The sequence below is a fragment of the Lepidothrix coronata genome, unplaced genomic scaffold (assembly GCF_001604755.1).
Source record: "Lepidothrix coronata isolate B3197 unplaced genomic scaffold, Lepidothrix_coronata-1.0 Scaffold78, whole genome shotgun sequence".
Taxonomy (NCBI): domain Eukaryota; kingdom Metazoa; phylum Chordata; class Aves; order Passeriformes; family Pipridae; genus Lepidothrix; species Lepidothrix coronata.
This window is the reverse complement of record NW_016690258.1, coordinates 342,722-357,154: the sequence shown is the minus strand read 5'-3', so window position 1 is coordinate 357,154 and position 14,433 is coordinate 342,722. Positions and strand designations below refer to the sequence as shown.

General features: G+C 46.2%; 1 protein-coding gene across 5 annotated transcripts in view; it reads left to right on the top strand.

Moving 5' to 3' along the window:
• The first annotated feature begins 1,153 nt into the window (after positions 1-1,153).
• IP6K1 (inositol hexakisphosphate kinase 1) overlaps positions 1,154-14,433 on the top strand; it is a 37,537-nt gene continuing 24,257 nt past the window's right edge. For 2 of the 5 annotated variants that reach the window (XM_017820050.1, XM_017820046.1), the window contains exons 1-3: positions 1,154-1,252; positions 1,610-1,664; positions 5,979-6,078. The gene's annotated coding sequence lies outside the window, so the exon portion shown is untranslated. Of the gene's footprint in view, positions 1,253-1,609; positions 1,665-1,759; positions 1,961-2,030; positions 2,133-5,978; positions 6,079-14,433 lie in introns of those variants that run through there. The other 3 variants (XM_017820047.1, XM_017820049.1, XM_017820048.1) reach the window with 3 other exon arrangements.

Here is a 14,433-nt window from a genome sequence, read left to right as displayed (position 1 = left end):
CAGTCACGGCAGTGGAGTTGGCACTGTGAAAGACGTGCTGAGGTCTTTGGCAGGGTCTCCTCTGGTCACAGCAGCATCTCTGTAGCCTGTGGATGTGACCCAGCCAGGGCAGTCTCCCGCAGAGAGGTGATCTGGGGCAAGAAGACTCAGTCACGGGTAATTGTGAGAAACTTTTGCCCAGTGTCTCCCTCAAGCTCTTCTTTGCTCCAGGGCTCAGGGGCGCAAGCGGGTTGGACGAGCGGCCGGTCGGCGGAGGGGACGGGTTGATAATTAGAAGGAAAAGTGAATTAGCGTGGGCGCAGGTGAGAGGGACGCTGCAGGAGCTGGGAGCGGCGGGAAGCTTTGAAGGCGCCAGTCAGCGGGAGAGGTGGGAACCTGGCTATTTGAATTTCAAAGGAGGGCGCTACGGGACACCTCCCTGGCAGCTCCCGGGGAAATTAAGCGCTGGCGGGATAAGAGGGGAGACTAATTTGGGAAGTAGGTGGCTAAAGGGAGGGAGGGGGGGCAGAGGCCAGCCGTGAAATTTCACAGTGAGAAGGGTCACCTGTGTGACTCCGCCAGGGGGTCCCCCTCGCCCTGAGACCACGGGGACCGATGACCGCTGGGGAATTAAATCCTTTATTGTACCGGAGAGGTGCGTGCTCTGCTGGCGAGACCCGGCTCGGAGTGGCAGCCGGGGGGGGGCTCAGGGTGGGGAGCTCAGAGCGGGGGTCTTTGGCGGAGGGGTTCGGGGCTCAGAGCGGGGAGCTCGGAGCCACAGCGCCCGGGGACTCGGGGTCTCACCCGGGGGTCTCTACCGGGGGTCTCGGAGCCGCGGGGCGCGCCCAGCCCGGCCCCGCCCCCCCGTGCGCGCGGGTCGCGCCCATTGGCCGAGCGCCCCCCCCTCCCCGCGGGCAGCCAATGAGGCGGCGCGGCCCGCGGCGGGGCGGGGCGCTGGCGGGCGTCACGTGTGCCTAACGTGCGCTGCCGTCCGCGCTCGGAACAGGGTGGGGCCGCCCTGCGCTTGAGCGACGGCAAACTCGGCCTATCAACGATGTCACTAAGCTCCCGCGGGGCGGGGCTCGGGCTCGGATTGGCGAAAGGGGCGGCGGGGCGGGCCTTGGACGGCGCGGTTGCTATGACGGCCAGCGCCGGGCCCCGCCCTCCCGAGCGCCGCCATCTTGTTGTTGATTCGAGCGGCGGGGAGCGGCGGCGCTGGGGCTCCGCGTCCCGCTGTCCCGGAGTCCCGGCCGGGCGGGCAGCGCCGGCCCCGGTGAGCTGCGGCGGGCGGGTACAGGGCAGGCTGAGAGGCGGGGTGGGGGGGGGTGAGCCGGGCTCGCTGCCGTGAGGGGAGGGAGCGAAAACCGGGCGCGGCCCCGTGAGGGGAGAGGGGAAGGGGGAAACACAGCTCCATGAGGAGCCGGGGTGAGGAGGGCACCGGGACGGGCCCGGGGGTGCAGGGGATGCACGAGCGGCCCCCTGAGGTGGGTGCAGGGGGAGCCCATGTGTCTGGGGTGAGATCCAGCAGTGCCCGAGTGAGGCATGGCCGAGGCGGGGGGCCGGGGCAGGGCAGTGCCCGGCGGGCACAGCGAGCCTTCCCTCCTTTTGTGCCCTTTCTTCCCTTCCGCAGGAGCTGCACGCAGGAAGGAGCTCGGGGACCGCGGCGGTAACATGAAACCAACATGGTGAGGAGGCCGGTGGGGCCGGGGGCCCGTCCGCGCTGCCCCCCGGCACGGGAGGGTGGGGGGCCCGGGATCGCTGGGTGCCACCCAGGGGACACCCGGAGCGCAGGTCTGTTCGTGGGTCTGCAGAGCCGGACCGTAACCAGCCTTCCCTGGGGTTTCCAAGTAGGGGTTGGTAGGTGGGACTGACTCCTGTTTGTTTTCGAGCTGCTCAGAATTTGAACTGGTCCCAGTCTCCATCCCCCTCCATTTTAAAGCTCGGAATCAGCCTCCGTTTTTCCTCCCAATGATGTGTTTTGGTATGTGCTGCCTTTCTCGTTTCAGCCCGTCTTGCTGTGTCTCTGCTCCATCTGCTTTTCCTCCCTTCAGGTTCACCTGGCTTAACTTGGTGTTCAGAGCTTCCAAAGCCGGATTCCACGATTGGCCTTTGCTAATGAAGCGCTGAATGGTGCTGGAACAGTGTGGGCTTGGGTCTCTGTTCGTTCTTAATGAAATATTTCTGTGATCAGTACGTCTGTGTTGGTAGCTTGTCTCACAAAATAATGTGTTGTAATGCCTGGTGAAGGTCTCATTGTAGTGAACTGTCACCTGCAGCTGATATAGGGACATGAGTGTATGGTCAGATTTTTGATGGAGATTTTCTTGGATATTTTTCTTGTTATGTGTCACTGAACTAAGACTTTGATTTAATTTTTACAGAAATCCTATCAAGAGTTTCAAAGTGCTTTAGAATTAGGTATATCAATTATTAGGTATCGCTGTACCCCTAAATAGGCCTATTAGGGACATCCTAATCCTGTGTAACAGTTTGTTGTTGCAGAGATTGAGAAGTATTTTTCTGTGGCTGGGTTATTTTAGCACTGATCAAAGGTAAGTGCTTTGTTTTGGAGCTGGAAGGAAAGTGGTAGGTTGTGAAAAGATGAAAATGTGAGCTCTATAAAGCAAGATAACATTAGGTTGTTCTTTCAAGTGCATCAGACTTGCTTTGTCAATGTTTCAAATCATCCTAATGCAAATTTTTCTTTCTCTTTCTTAGAGGGTGTTTCTTACCCTCCCCAGCTTTTTCAGCACCGCCGTTTCCGGGTGCATGGATGAACAGCCTATGCCGTCCTGGTTAGAGCCCGTTAGGTGGATCTGAAGTGTCCTTTTCATGGCATTGCCTTTGTTTCCTGTCTGATAAAGACTTTTGGGAGAGTAGGAGAAGTGGTCCTTGGCTCCTTGAGGGGGATGTTGATGTATACAAGGTCATTACCAGAGGAATCTCTGCTGACCACAGGGGTGGAAAGAGTAGGATATGCTGGTTGGACCCTCTTCTGGAGTCTGGTTATTCATTAGGCACCTTGTGGCAGTTTTGTTTGTTTCTTGCATAGAAAAAGAGCAAGTGAGCACGATTATGTGTTGAGATGAGAAGGGGGGACAGTTTTTATGATCTGCTTCCAGTCACCAGTTTCACATTCTGTATGTGGCTTCACAGGCACTTCAGCTCATGTAAGCATAGACTGCAGCCCAAAGGAGGTTCTTGACTTGCTGCTGGGTGCTTGTAAAGGTGGGAATCTGAGTTCCCTCCTTAAAAGTTGATCAAGCTGGAGACAAACTGGCAGTTTTTTTTCTCCACAGCTTGGTGTGGGTGCTTAAATGATTTTGCTGGTGCAAGGGAAATGGTGGGAACGTGGGGCTGGTGCTGAAATGGAGTCTTATCCTTGTCCAGAGAAACCAACACTATGAGTGTGTAACAGTGCAGCAGTGTATTTTTCTGTATGTATTTTGTTACATATAGCTTCAAAGTGCATATTTACATATATTTAAAAATTTATGAAATAGTAGTGCCCATGCTTATTTCCTACTTTTGTGAATGGTATCATTGTATGCCTCATCATCAGGTTGACAGTACTGGGCATGTCGTTCCTATAAAAATATTGTAGAAAAACAAAATTAGATGTTCTTTGAGATCCCCTCTCATGACAGATTGTGCAAGTCAACTGACTTGGAAGTTATTCTGTCTTGCATTGCACGTGGTGAGAAGTCAAGGTTATAGTAACAAGCACTCAGAGGTCAAAAAGTGCCCAGGCTGGAGTAGTACTTGTGCCCTCAGCCTTCTAAACAAGCATTGTGATTTCTTCTTAATCATGCAGTTCTGTGCTCTCCTCATCTCACCCGAGCTGCCTGGTTTGTTTCTTTCCTTCTCTCCTGCACATATGGAGCTCATTCATTTGGGTAAAATTATCACACTCTGAAATGTGACCTTGTTGAGCTTGACTAGTGAGAGATGAGGAGCCCAGTACAAGCTTGGAGCTATTTGTTGACCATCTGCTTACAGGACACAGTGTCTTTGGTTCAGTGGATCACCAGATAATTGTAAAAAGGTTTCCAGATTTCAGTTTTTAGCTGATTTCTCAGCGTCTGAAGGTTGTTGTGAATCTAGTGAGTTCTGGCCGGTACGATAGGTACAGAGTGGCACTGACTGTGCTTTTCCATTGGGATAAGAAATGCAGGTGCTAAGTTTGAAGTTGGATATCTGCAGCCCATGTTCCAGAGGAGGTAGAGTTCTTCCATCTGTGTTTGAAATACACATACTGAAGCCATGGAAAATCTGACAGAGGCCTTGCTTACTGCAGTTCACTTCACTTGCTGTCAGTGAATTCCCCCGCTCTGCCCATTGGGAATTGGCTTGTAATGTGTTGGAGATGTGAGCACTGAGTGTTGATGCTGGGATTTATAGTCTCAGAACTCGGTATTGACAGAAGGCTGCAGCCTGGTTTGTTTACTCTTGCATTTGACAGTGTCACACTGTCAGTCTTGGTGCTGGGCAGGGTTTAGATTTGGACCTGACTTGCAGACTTTGTGTGTGGCAGCCCAGTCAAGCCGTGGCTCTATGCTTGCTTGCTTATATGTGACTTGCCTAGGAACAACTGCTTTTATTTCTGACTTGCCAGTCTTTGGGAAGGAGTGTATCAAAAACAAGCCTAGTAAGTACAAAGGGTCCCTAGCGAGCTCTGAAGTGGGTGAGCTGGAGAAAAGGAGCGAAAGAAAAGAAAATGCGGCAGAAACCTCTGCAAGAATCATGTCAAGTATTTGTATGACGTGCTGTAAAGTGAAGGAACCCTTCAGCTATAAGGAGGAGCAGCTAGCAGTCTCCCTCTTTCCTATTCCTGATGTGACAGGAATGCAGAGCAGGATGCTGGCCAGTGTTTAATATCAGGTTTGTTGCTGCTGTCGTAGGGGTGGTGGGGGAGGAAGAGGAAGTGTTTGTGCGTGGCTGCTTGGTTTCTGTTTTGCAGGCATCGCCTGTGCGCAGTGTTGTGCCATTCTGATGTGGCAGCAGCTGTTATTTTTGGCTTTCCCAGTGTGCTGTTCGGGTGGATGTACTTCCTAATAGATGCAGTTCTCTTAATCGGTGTGTTGGGTGCTTGTGCTTCCTATGTATTAGTGCAGATGGTACTGAGGTGCAAGTAATTTGCCATGATTTATTTCTGTAGGCTCATCTGTGTGCATTTTGAGTGGCATTAACTGTGTATAAAAGACAAGCCTCTTTAAGCTTTTATTTTGCATAACCCCATCAGTATGTGGTCAGTGTCATTCACAATGTTTGATCCCCTTCTCTGGGAGTAAGCTTTGCTGTTAGAGAGTGCCTCCATCTGTATAATGCTGTCCACGGTAGTTATGATGGGTGCAGTTGTTTCTGTTAAAAAACAACACAGGCATAGCTGCCATAATTGTATTACTAGAAGATCTGTGTCAACCAAATCTGATAAAAGCAGTGAAAGAGGTTATGAGATGAATGTGCCTGCCCTGGTAGGATGTCACTACACGTGTTTGAGGGCTCTGATAGATAAGCTGTCTCTGATTTAGCTTTTGTAGTTAGAAAGGTTATCTCCTTCACCAGCTGTCCTCCTGCTTTGCCAGACACTACCTCCCTTGTACTGGGGCCTAAGCAGGGCCCGTTCAGCTGCCCTGGTTTAATATACTGTTCTTCAGCCTTTCTTCCTTAATACCATCCGTGCCTTGTGAACCAGGCCTGGTGAGGAACAGTTGTGCATCCGGCTCTGCTCCACCCGTGATCTTCAGCTGAGGGTGGCTGAGGCAGCTGGGGACAGTGTGTCCCCTCAGTGTCTCAGTGACACATTTGGTAGAGAACATCTGTCAGAGCCCAGAGCAGTGAGTGAGAGCATTTGCATCCTGAAAGGAGCTCACTGTGAATTCTGGTCCCAGACTTGAGGGAAAACATGCTCTCAAAAGTTCTGAACTGATGAGCAAGTAAAGATCTCTATAAAAGCTAATTTAGCACTTGCTAACTCATTTCCATACAACATCTTGCAGGCTGACTTGCTTCTGGGGTCCTGCTCCCTCTTGATTGTGAGAGATCGGGTCCGTATTCCAGTGACTGCTCAGCCGAAAGAGCTTGGGTGAAATCTCTAAGGTAACGTTTTTCTGTTTTGCTCAGAACACATATGCAGCCACCTTAAATATCATGCAAAGAGAAATAAGCTGCTTGCCTTTTACCTCTTCCTTTGTAATTTTACCCTTTGAGTAAGGATATGTAAATATGGTTTGTGGGAGTTACGGTCTTACCATTAAGGATACTGCAGGAACGCCCAGGTAAGTGTGCTAGCACAGAGTGAAAAGCTCAGTCCTAATCATTCACCAAATCAGTGTCAGTTCTTTGTAATAAGAATTAAACTTCCAAGATTTCGAAGCTCACTCATGCTCTAGTAATTTTGGCCATTTAGGTGGCTCATTTGCACTTGAATCACCGTACTAAGATTTAAGAACTCTAATCATTGTCTGGTTTTTATTTTTCCTTTCTTATTGTAAGGTTGGTTTGCTGAAAGTTGATAAGGCTGACTTGATAGTCTTCCAGGCTCAAAGAGGTTACTTTGTGCTGTCCTAAGTTTGGAAGAAAGTCTAGCATATCTGTTTTCTCCCAGTTCTTTGTCAACAGAGATAAGACTCAATAGTAGTAGCTATGGTTTAAGCATGACTGAGGCAGACTCAAATGACATCGTTTCATCGAGGCATGGCATGTTTAAATAGTAGCTGTGTCACACAGATGGTCTTTGTTGGTTTAAAGTGCAACAGGTAATGATCAAAGATGCTGAGCTCCACAACTGCCTTCCTGGGGTAGGGAGAGGAGACGTGGTGCCCGCTCTTCGGGAGATGCTCCTGTGTCTTTGTCACAGCTGGCTTAAATACTGATCTAAAGGTGGGCTACTTACTGTATGGCTCATATATTTTGCTCTGATATTTCTTTTTTTTCTTCGTATTCTGACCTGCATTTTCCCCATTTTTTAAACTTCCAGAGTGGGTTAATGCAAAATATCACGTGATCTTTAATTTCAATTAACGTTGTTCGCTGTTGGTATCGAAGTATTTTCAAGCATTTCCGAGAGCGAGTTTAGAAGTCTTAGAAAGGGCACAAGAAGATAGGGCTGGCTGTTTGTTCTGTGTCCTTTGACAGTACTGTCTAAGCAGCTTAAGCACGTGTGGGGAGGCAGTCATGATCTCATTACAGCTAACTATAGGCGATAAGCAGCTTTGAACACCAAAATCAGTGCACCAGAGAGTGCAGATGTCAGTGAGTTATTTAAAGCAAGAAGGATTTGGGAGAGAAGCCTGGGGGCTACATAGTCCCGTGTCTTACTCAGTGGCTCAATCAAACCAGAGAGTAACTTCCATGAAATTGCTGGAGCTATTGCAGAAGATGAGGTGTGGTGCTCTCGCATTGTTTTGAGTGCTATTGTGGGCTGTGAATAAAACTGGTGAAGGCTTGGAGCTTTGGAAGGAGCTCACACCACTTGCTGCCTGGTGGAAGGTATATTTCACTTTTCCAAACTCTGGTCTGTGTGCTGTGTGGCAGATCTGAAGAAGATCTGCCTGTTGGATTCATGGGCATTGACTCTCATCCAACAAACGTATGGAATAAAAAGAACTTCAGTCTTTTGAGTCTGTCCCAAAAGAATTGTTAAAGCACTCTGAAGCTCAGTTTGTGTGGAAACACTACATGTGCAAGTTTTTTAGATAGTTTCTTAAACACCCCCATGCTTCCCATCATAAAACCTGCATTATGTTAATCTTTAAGATGTGGGTTTTACTTAGATTTAATGTGACACTATACGAAATTATTATAGATCCCCTTACTTTGGCAAATATTGGAATGTTTTGCTTTATTTTCCATTTGAACCAAATACTGTGTGTTTTCTTATGCTGTACAAGTGGCATTGGACATAAATCTTCTTTATGTAATCGAGGTCTTAATACTTCACAGTTCTTACCACAAGTGTTGACCTGAATACACTTATTACAGTTTGACGGTAAGCTAAGTCTGAACCAATAAGCGTTATCAGACATGCTTCATGCATCTTTAATTTTCATAGAACTGAGGAAAAACCTCTGTTTTAGTCAGTCTGAAGAAGTATCACTGTTGTGCACCATGCATAAGTATGAATAGTTTTCTTCAGGGGCTCTGCACAGTGGTATTTTTTTTTTCCTGTAATAACAGCACCTGGGGGGTTCTGTTTTCCCCTTAATTATTCTTAGCTTTAGTTGAATAAGATCAGATATTTCTGTTCCTGTGGTCTGTTCGTTCATCATGTATCATTTTTAGGGTTGACACTTCCAGAGTATTTCAGCAGCTGAGAATACAGGGAACCTATTGACAGTTTGGTTTGCCTGATAACAAAAAACAGTCCTCTTAAAATTCTGCTTTGTAAGTGCAGCTCGACTCAAATATTCTTTGTTAAAGTAGTTAAGGGTATCATATCATTCACCAGCCAAATGTAAACCAAGCTCTTTATTCACTCCAGTTAAAATATCTTCCTAAAACCTGGCATTTAAGGATTACAAGTTAGATTGTGAAGTGTTTCCAGGACTTGTGTTTTTGGAGTTCATCCTATTGTGACATGACAACCAGAAGAAATTTCAAAACCTTTTAAGAATTCTGATAAAGGTCAGTGTCCCTGGGTAGTGAGCTTGGCAGCTTGACTCTTGCATGAGTGCAGAGCACTTTTCTGAATCAGGTTTCCTGTCATTTGCTGTTTTCTTATGATTATGGGAGAAGAGAACTGTGTATTATTTCCTACCCATACTGCTTGTTATTTTGTTTCTTTCAGCCTGAGAGGATAAGCTTCTGGCACCTGTTATCACACTGTATTGATCTGGAGGAGAAAATGAAAGGGAAATTTGTTTTCCCTAGCTATAGATGGCCCATGACATATTGTGGCTGTGATAATACATGTGATTTAGCAGACTGTTTTGTAGAAAAAAAACCAACAAAAACCAACCTGCAACGTGACCTTCCAGCATCTTTAGAAGAATTGAAAGTGTGAAAACCCAAGGTAGCTTTTATACACTTGACAGAGACCTGTGATTAAAAACAAACTTCCCATAGTCTGTGTGACTTTCAGAATGAGTGTGTGCTGTGCCTTTTTAGCATATGGGGCAGAAAATGTTTACTTCTTATATATGTGTAGCTTCTACACGGAATAGTTAGATGCGAATCCATTTGACAATAGATCAGGTTAACAAATTATTGCCTTTTGGCTTTGGCTTTACAGCTCTGTTACATAACCAGTGGCCTCAGTTGTTGTAAGTGGCACTCAAGAAAGCCTGTTGGAAAGAGCTTTGAGATCTACTTCAGCAGCTTAACAATTAGATAAGATATTGGGAATTTGTGACCTGCAGAGTGTTTACAGGGACTTGTTTGCAGCTGCCTCAGTGAACAGGAAGTTAAATATAGGCTTTGTTTGTCTGATCCTTCACTTAATTGGAAAAGGAGGAGTTTCTTGCTTCAAACCCACAGAACAGAGCTGGCTGTGGTAGAGCATTTCAAGGTGCCTGCTGCCCAGTGTCAGCATATAGGGAGAGAAGTAATGATTTGATATATTAAGGGCTGCTTTGGAAGGTCCTTGAGAAATAAGTAGGATAAACTGTGTTCATGGACTGCTTCTTTGGCATCTATGAGCTCCCTTCTCCTTGGGTTTTTCTTTAGCAAAGCCAAAGTCACCTTGAATCCTTTGAAGTGTGAGGTTTGCTAGAAGGCGGCACCAAAGGATGGTTGTGCTGCCTCCTGGTTAGGTAAAATGATCTTGCAGACATTTTTAAATGCCAGGTTTGGGATTTTGTCCTTCAAAACGTTGTAGCATTTTGCCAAGCTTGAAGCTGTGACTAGCTGGACCAATTCATGTGTCTCCTGAGAAGATAGCCTCAGGTTCAGATTGCCTTTCATTTCCACACGAGGGCCTGGGCCTCTTGTTAATTCTTTGTTCTTTACCTTCCAGAGTATCCTGCAAGCCACAAAACAAGCCCACAGTATTTTAGCAGCTTTAAGATTTCCAGTATGAGTGATTGAGGGCCTTGCAGGTTAAGCTGATCTGCAGGAGAGTAACAGGATAACAAAAGGCCCAGATCAAAATCCCTTCCATGACCCTGAGTTGTGTGTCATGTGTGTTTTGAGATACTGGATTTTTTAATGTCACCAGGAATTTGAGAGTATTCTTGTATGAAATTCTCTTCAGAATTTTATCTGGTTTCAGATGAAATTACTACCTTAGCTTCTAGTCCCATCAGATACAGCTTGTAGTCCCATCTGCTTAATTCTTACTTATTACTAGTTTTAATTTCTTCTTACCTATTACTTAACTTGTTCTTACTTATTACTAGTCTTAGTACACTGTCTTTGTCTGAAATATATTAGTGACAACTTTTGCTATTTTCTACTCAAAACTTGAAGACCAAAATGTTGCCCTTTATTCCTGCATTTTTTTATGGCATTGTTTACTTTCTTGCAGCACCTGCACTGCATTTTTTTTCTCCCTTCACATAGAGGTCAGTTTTTTCTGTTTCCTTCTTTGTGTTTTTGGTTTGGTTTTTTTGGTGGGTTGACAATACAAGAGAATGTACTGTATACAAGAAAGTACGAAACAAAGGTACGTCCTCATGGAAAAAAAAATCACAAGTGTCAAGTTGAGAAGTTATAGCTCATGTTTTCTTGCCTGTGACCCTTAAGGGTCATGTACTTAGGAAAATTAAACTGATATCAGGGAGGGGGCATGGATTTGCAATGTGATTATGTGGCTTTAACTCCCTGTGGACGTGCTCATAAGGTCGTTCCTGCTACAAGTGCTTGGGACAGCTGCATTAACCAGCATGTACATCCTTACCTAGTGCAGCTCTGCCAGTGGAATCCCTTAATGTAGATACAGTTACAGTGATAAAATGACACTTTTAAATTAAAGCTTGTTTTGCTGGGAGTATTGAGAAGGTAGACAGTAATGAGTGCTTTATTTGTCATTGTGACTAGCACGTTTTCCAAAGAAAGAAGGAGTAGATGGAAAAGCAGGGGCCCAAAATATGTCTTTTTCAGCTGAATTAATTTTTCCCTCGTCAGTGTAAAGCTTAGAAGGGGTTGCAGGGGGAGAAGAGGGCATCTGCCATCAGTTGGTCATAAAAGATTTTACCTGTTCCTACAAACCTTGCTATATTTATCCCAGAATCGATGTCCACTCAGCGTAGCAGGGCATCTGCTGTTCCCTTCTCTCATACAATAAATTAAGCAGTGCCCTGAGCATTGGTATAGTCTGGAGTATTGTACAACTGACTGTCTTGCATTTCTCTGACCTTTTTCAGATGCTTAAGAAAGCCCCAGTTTTATTGAGTATCAGTGTCTCAGAACTCTGTTAGCTGAAGAAAGCACTAGATAATAACTGCTCCTTGTGCTTTTGGCACAAAAACTTGTTTACCAGGGTGCAGTGAGTTTGTTTGGATAATCTTGCTTCTGTGCTCTTAAGTCTTTCTGTGGGACTGATAGGCTCCCAGATTGTCTTTTTCTGTTTCTGCAGAAAAGTTGCTCAAGGGTTTGGATATTCAGCCAAACAGCACCACATTCACTTGAAAGAAGTGCCCTAATTGGAGTCTGTATTAAAACACAGTTCAGTTGTTCATGGACCAGGACACAAATTCTTAAAATCTCAAGAGCTTAATTCTCAGGTAGGACCAAGTGGAAATGAAATACAAGGGGGTCATGGAGAGCGAAATGGTCACCAAACTGCAGGCTTTCAAAACAGTATAGAGGATAGTCAAATAAACTGTGCCTTTCTGAAAAGCTGTTTTGCTGATGGCTAAAGTACACCAGGACTGCATGGTTTCACCAAGATCATTGAAACATTCAGTGGAAGCACCAAAGCCAGTGGCCTGCTCCTGGTTCTGTTTTACATTTGGATAACCTCAGGTAGAATATGACTGTCTAAGGAATTTGTTAATAAAATCAACTGAGCACTTCGCTGACCCGTTAGGCTTCAGTGGAGAGACGAAAGAATTGCTGCACTTCTCCTGGCTTTAAGTGTTTTACCAGTGCTCAGACAGAAGCTGTGCTCTCCGATAAAACCACATGGTGCCATTTGGGGCCTGCCAAATGTAAGTGCTTTCAGCTTCCCTGTGTAGAAAAGGACAAGTGTAGCTGAGGCAAAATGTTTTTTCAGCTTTCTCTTCACAGTAAGACAGGGAGAGAGAAAGTTTTGATGCACGTGCCCCTCCATTCACTCTCGAGCACTGTCGTGGCTGCTGAACTACCCTGGTATATCTCTGCCTTCATATGTGAGATTAAAGTCCTCTTGGGTACTGAAATTCCAGTTCTCCTGAGGCCATCAAGCTGTTAGTGCCTTGCCTTCCATGGAGGGGTAGGTGGAGCTTATGCCAGGCAATCCTTTTGTTCTGAGCTGCTATTTGTGTATCACCTGCTGTCCTCAGGTCAGGGTGCTGCTCTGATGTGGTCTGGTCGTGGCAAGAGGCAGAGGTAGAACACACACCATGGTTCTGAGCAGATGTTTGTTTCTGGCCACAAGCAAGAGGATGGGTGTGGTACCAGTGTTTGCTTGTTTGGGTCTTAAGGTTGTTCTCTGACAGCACCAGTTGTACTGAATGGGCATTGCCACCGATTTCTTGAAGGCAGAGATCCTGCAGTCTTCAGTTAAGAGAGCCAATTGCTTGGAATCCCCTTATCTGGCACTGTTCATTTTCATATAATTAATTCTCAGCTCAGAAAAAGGGCCAATGTATAGATCTTAGGAGGAGATGGATCAGAGTGGTGTCACAACCCACAGTGTATCACAGGAATTCTAAAGCTGCTTTACAGTGAGCTTGAAGTGAACCGAATCAAGCACTGGTTTTCAGAGGCCATAAGGGTGAGATTAGCTTGATTGTGATGGATCCTTGTAGCAACTTTGTGTTTGGCTTTGATGCATAGCTCTTAGACTTGATAGGTTTAAATCTAGATGTCCTAATTCCTAGGAAACAAAACATTTGTGCTGCTTCCTGAGTACTGGAGCCAGTTTCTGCTCCTTACCAGCTGACTTCGCTCTCCCTTCCCTTTGCACGGAACATGTCGTTGCTCACAATGTGCTCTTTGGATAGAGCGTCTGGATCTGCTGCAGGGTCAGTCTCTTCAAAATGAGGAGCGTTTTTCTTCACAGATCCTAAATGGCTGCTTAACAGTAGCTGTGTTCCATTCTTTTGCCAATTCCCTTCTCCTTGTCACAGCTGGGAGTGGGATATGGGGTCTTGGCTTAGCTTTCCTGCTCTGTAGCCCTCTTGCAAAGCAGAGACAAAGGAAAAGTGTTTGAATGTCTGCTATCTGCCTAAGTTTCCTGAGTAGCTGAGTTTTGCAGGACTGCACTCTGGAGGTGAAGAGGAAACTGCAGCTCTTTTTTTTTAAGCACATTTTTTATTTTAGCACTAGGAAACAGAAAACTGCACAGATAAACAGCAGTGGTAGGAAGAGGCAAGTGGGAGAACTTTTCTTCTCTGTCCCTAATGAGGCCTGTTTGTCTTTTGCATTTAAAGTATCAACATAGATACGTGGGGTGGCACATCACTGCAAAGGGATTTTTGCTTAAGTCAGATCTCAGTCAGCAGCTCAGTTGAATGTGGTTTCCGTAACTTGTGGGGAGTGTTTATGAGCAGTTAATGCCTGTCGTGCGAGTTTTGCTGCAGTTGCTCTATTTTCTTTTTTTTATTATTTTTTTATTTTGGGGAAGGAAGCAGTGGAGCTGTTGGGGTAAAGGACGGGGAGCCTGCATTGCGCATCTGCATCGTGACCTGAGAAGTGAATCAGCTTAGTCATAACACTTGAGCTGTAGTGAGTTGTCCGGCCATTTTCTGGCAGGCAGGAATTTCTGTCAGCAGCTTCAGTGTACCAGTGAAGAAAATCCAGTTTGAGACTGCCTCTGCTGTTGAAGGAGATACACTTAATAATATCCATGTCTTTGCTGAGGGGACTCGTGCTTGAGGCAAAAGCTTTTTCTTGTTCTCCTTTTGTTGCTTGCCCAAGTAAACAGTTTTATCGTTGAAAATAGATATTGAAGTTTTCAAATCCACGTTGTTCCCAGAAGGGGGCAGGGGAGACTTGCGAGTTCTGGAGTTTGATAAAGTGTACTTTTGTTTGGTTGTGTGGCACTTCCGTGCTGGCTTCCAGACACAGCAGGCGCTGCCGCCACTCTGGCACTGGGACTGTGGCACGATGAGATGCCTGCTCAGTGCCAGGAGCCTGCAGCAGTGACCCAGCCTGCAAGCCTTCCGTGTCTTGGCTCTCCTTTCTCTTGGGGAGCATTAGAACAGCTTTAAGTTCTCTCCTCCAGCTCCCCCTGGTCTGATACACTGAGGTGATACATATGTAAAAACCCTGAGTGTGGAGTCCTCATAAAACGTCTCCATTTCTATGCCTAGAGCAATCTGGCCAGTTGGCATCTAGCTGGGTGAAAATCCCAGTTCCTTATTCTGTCAT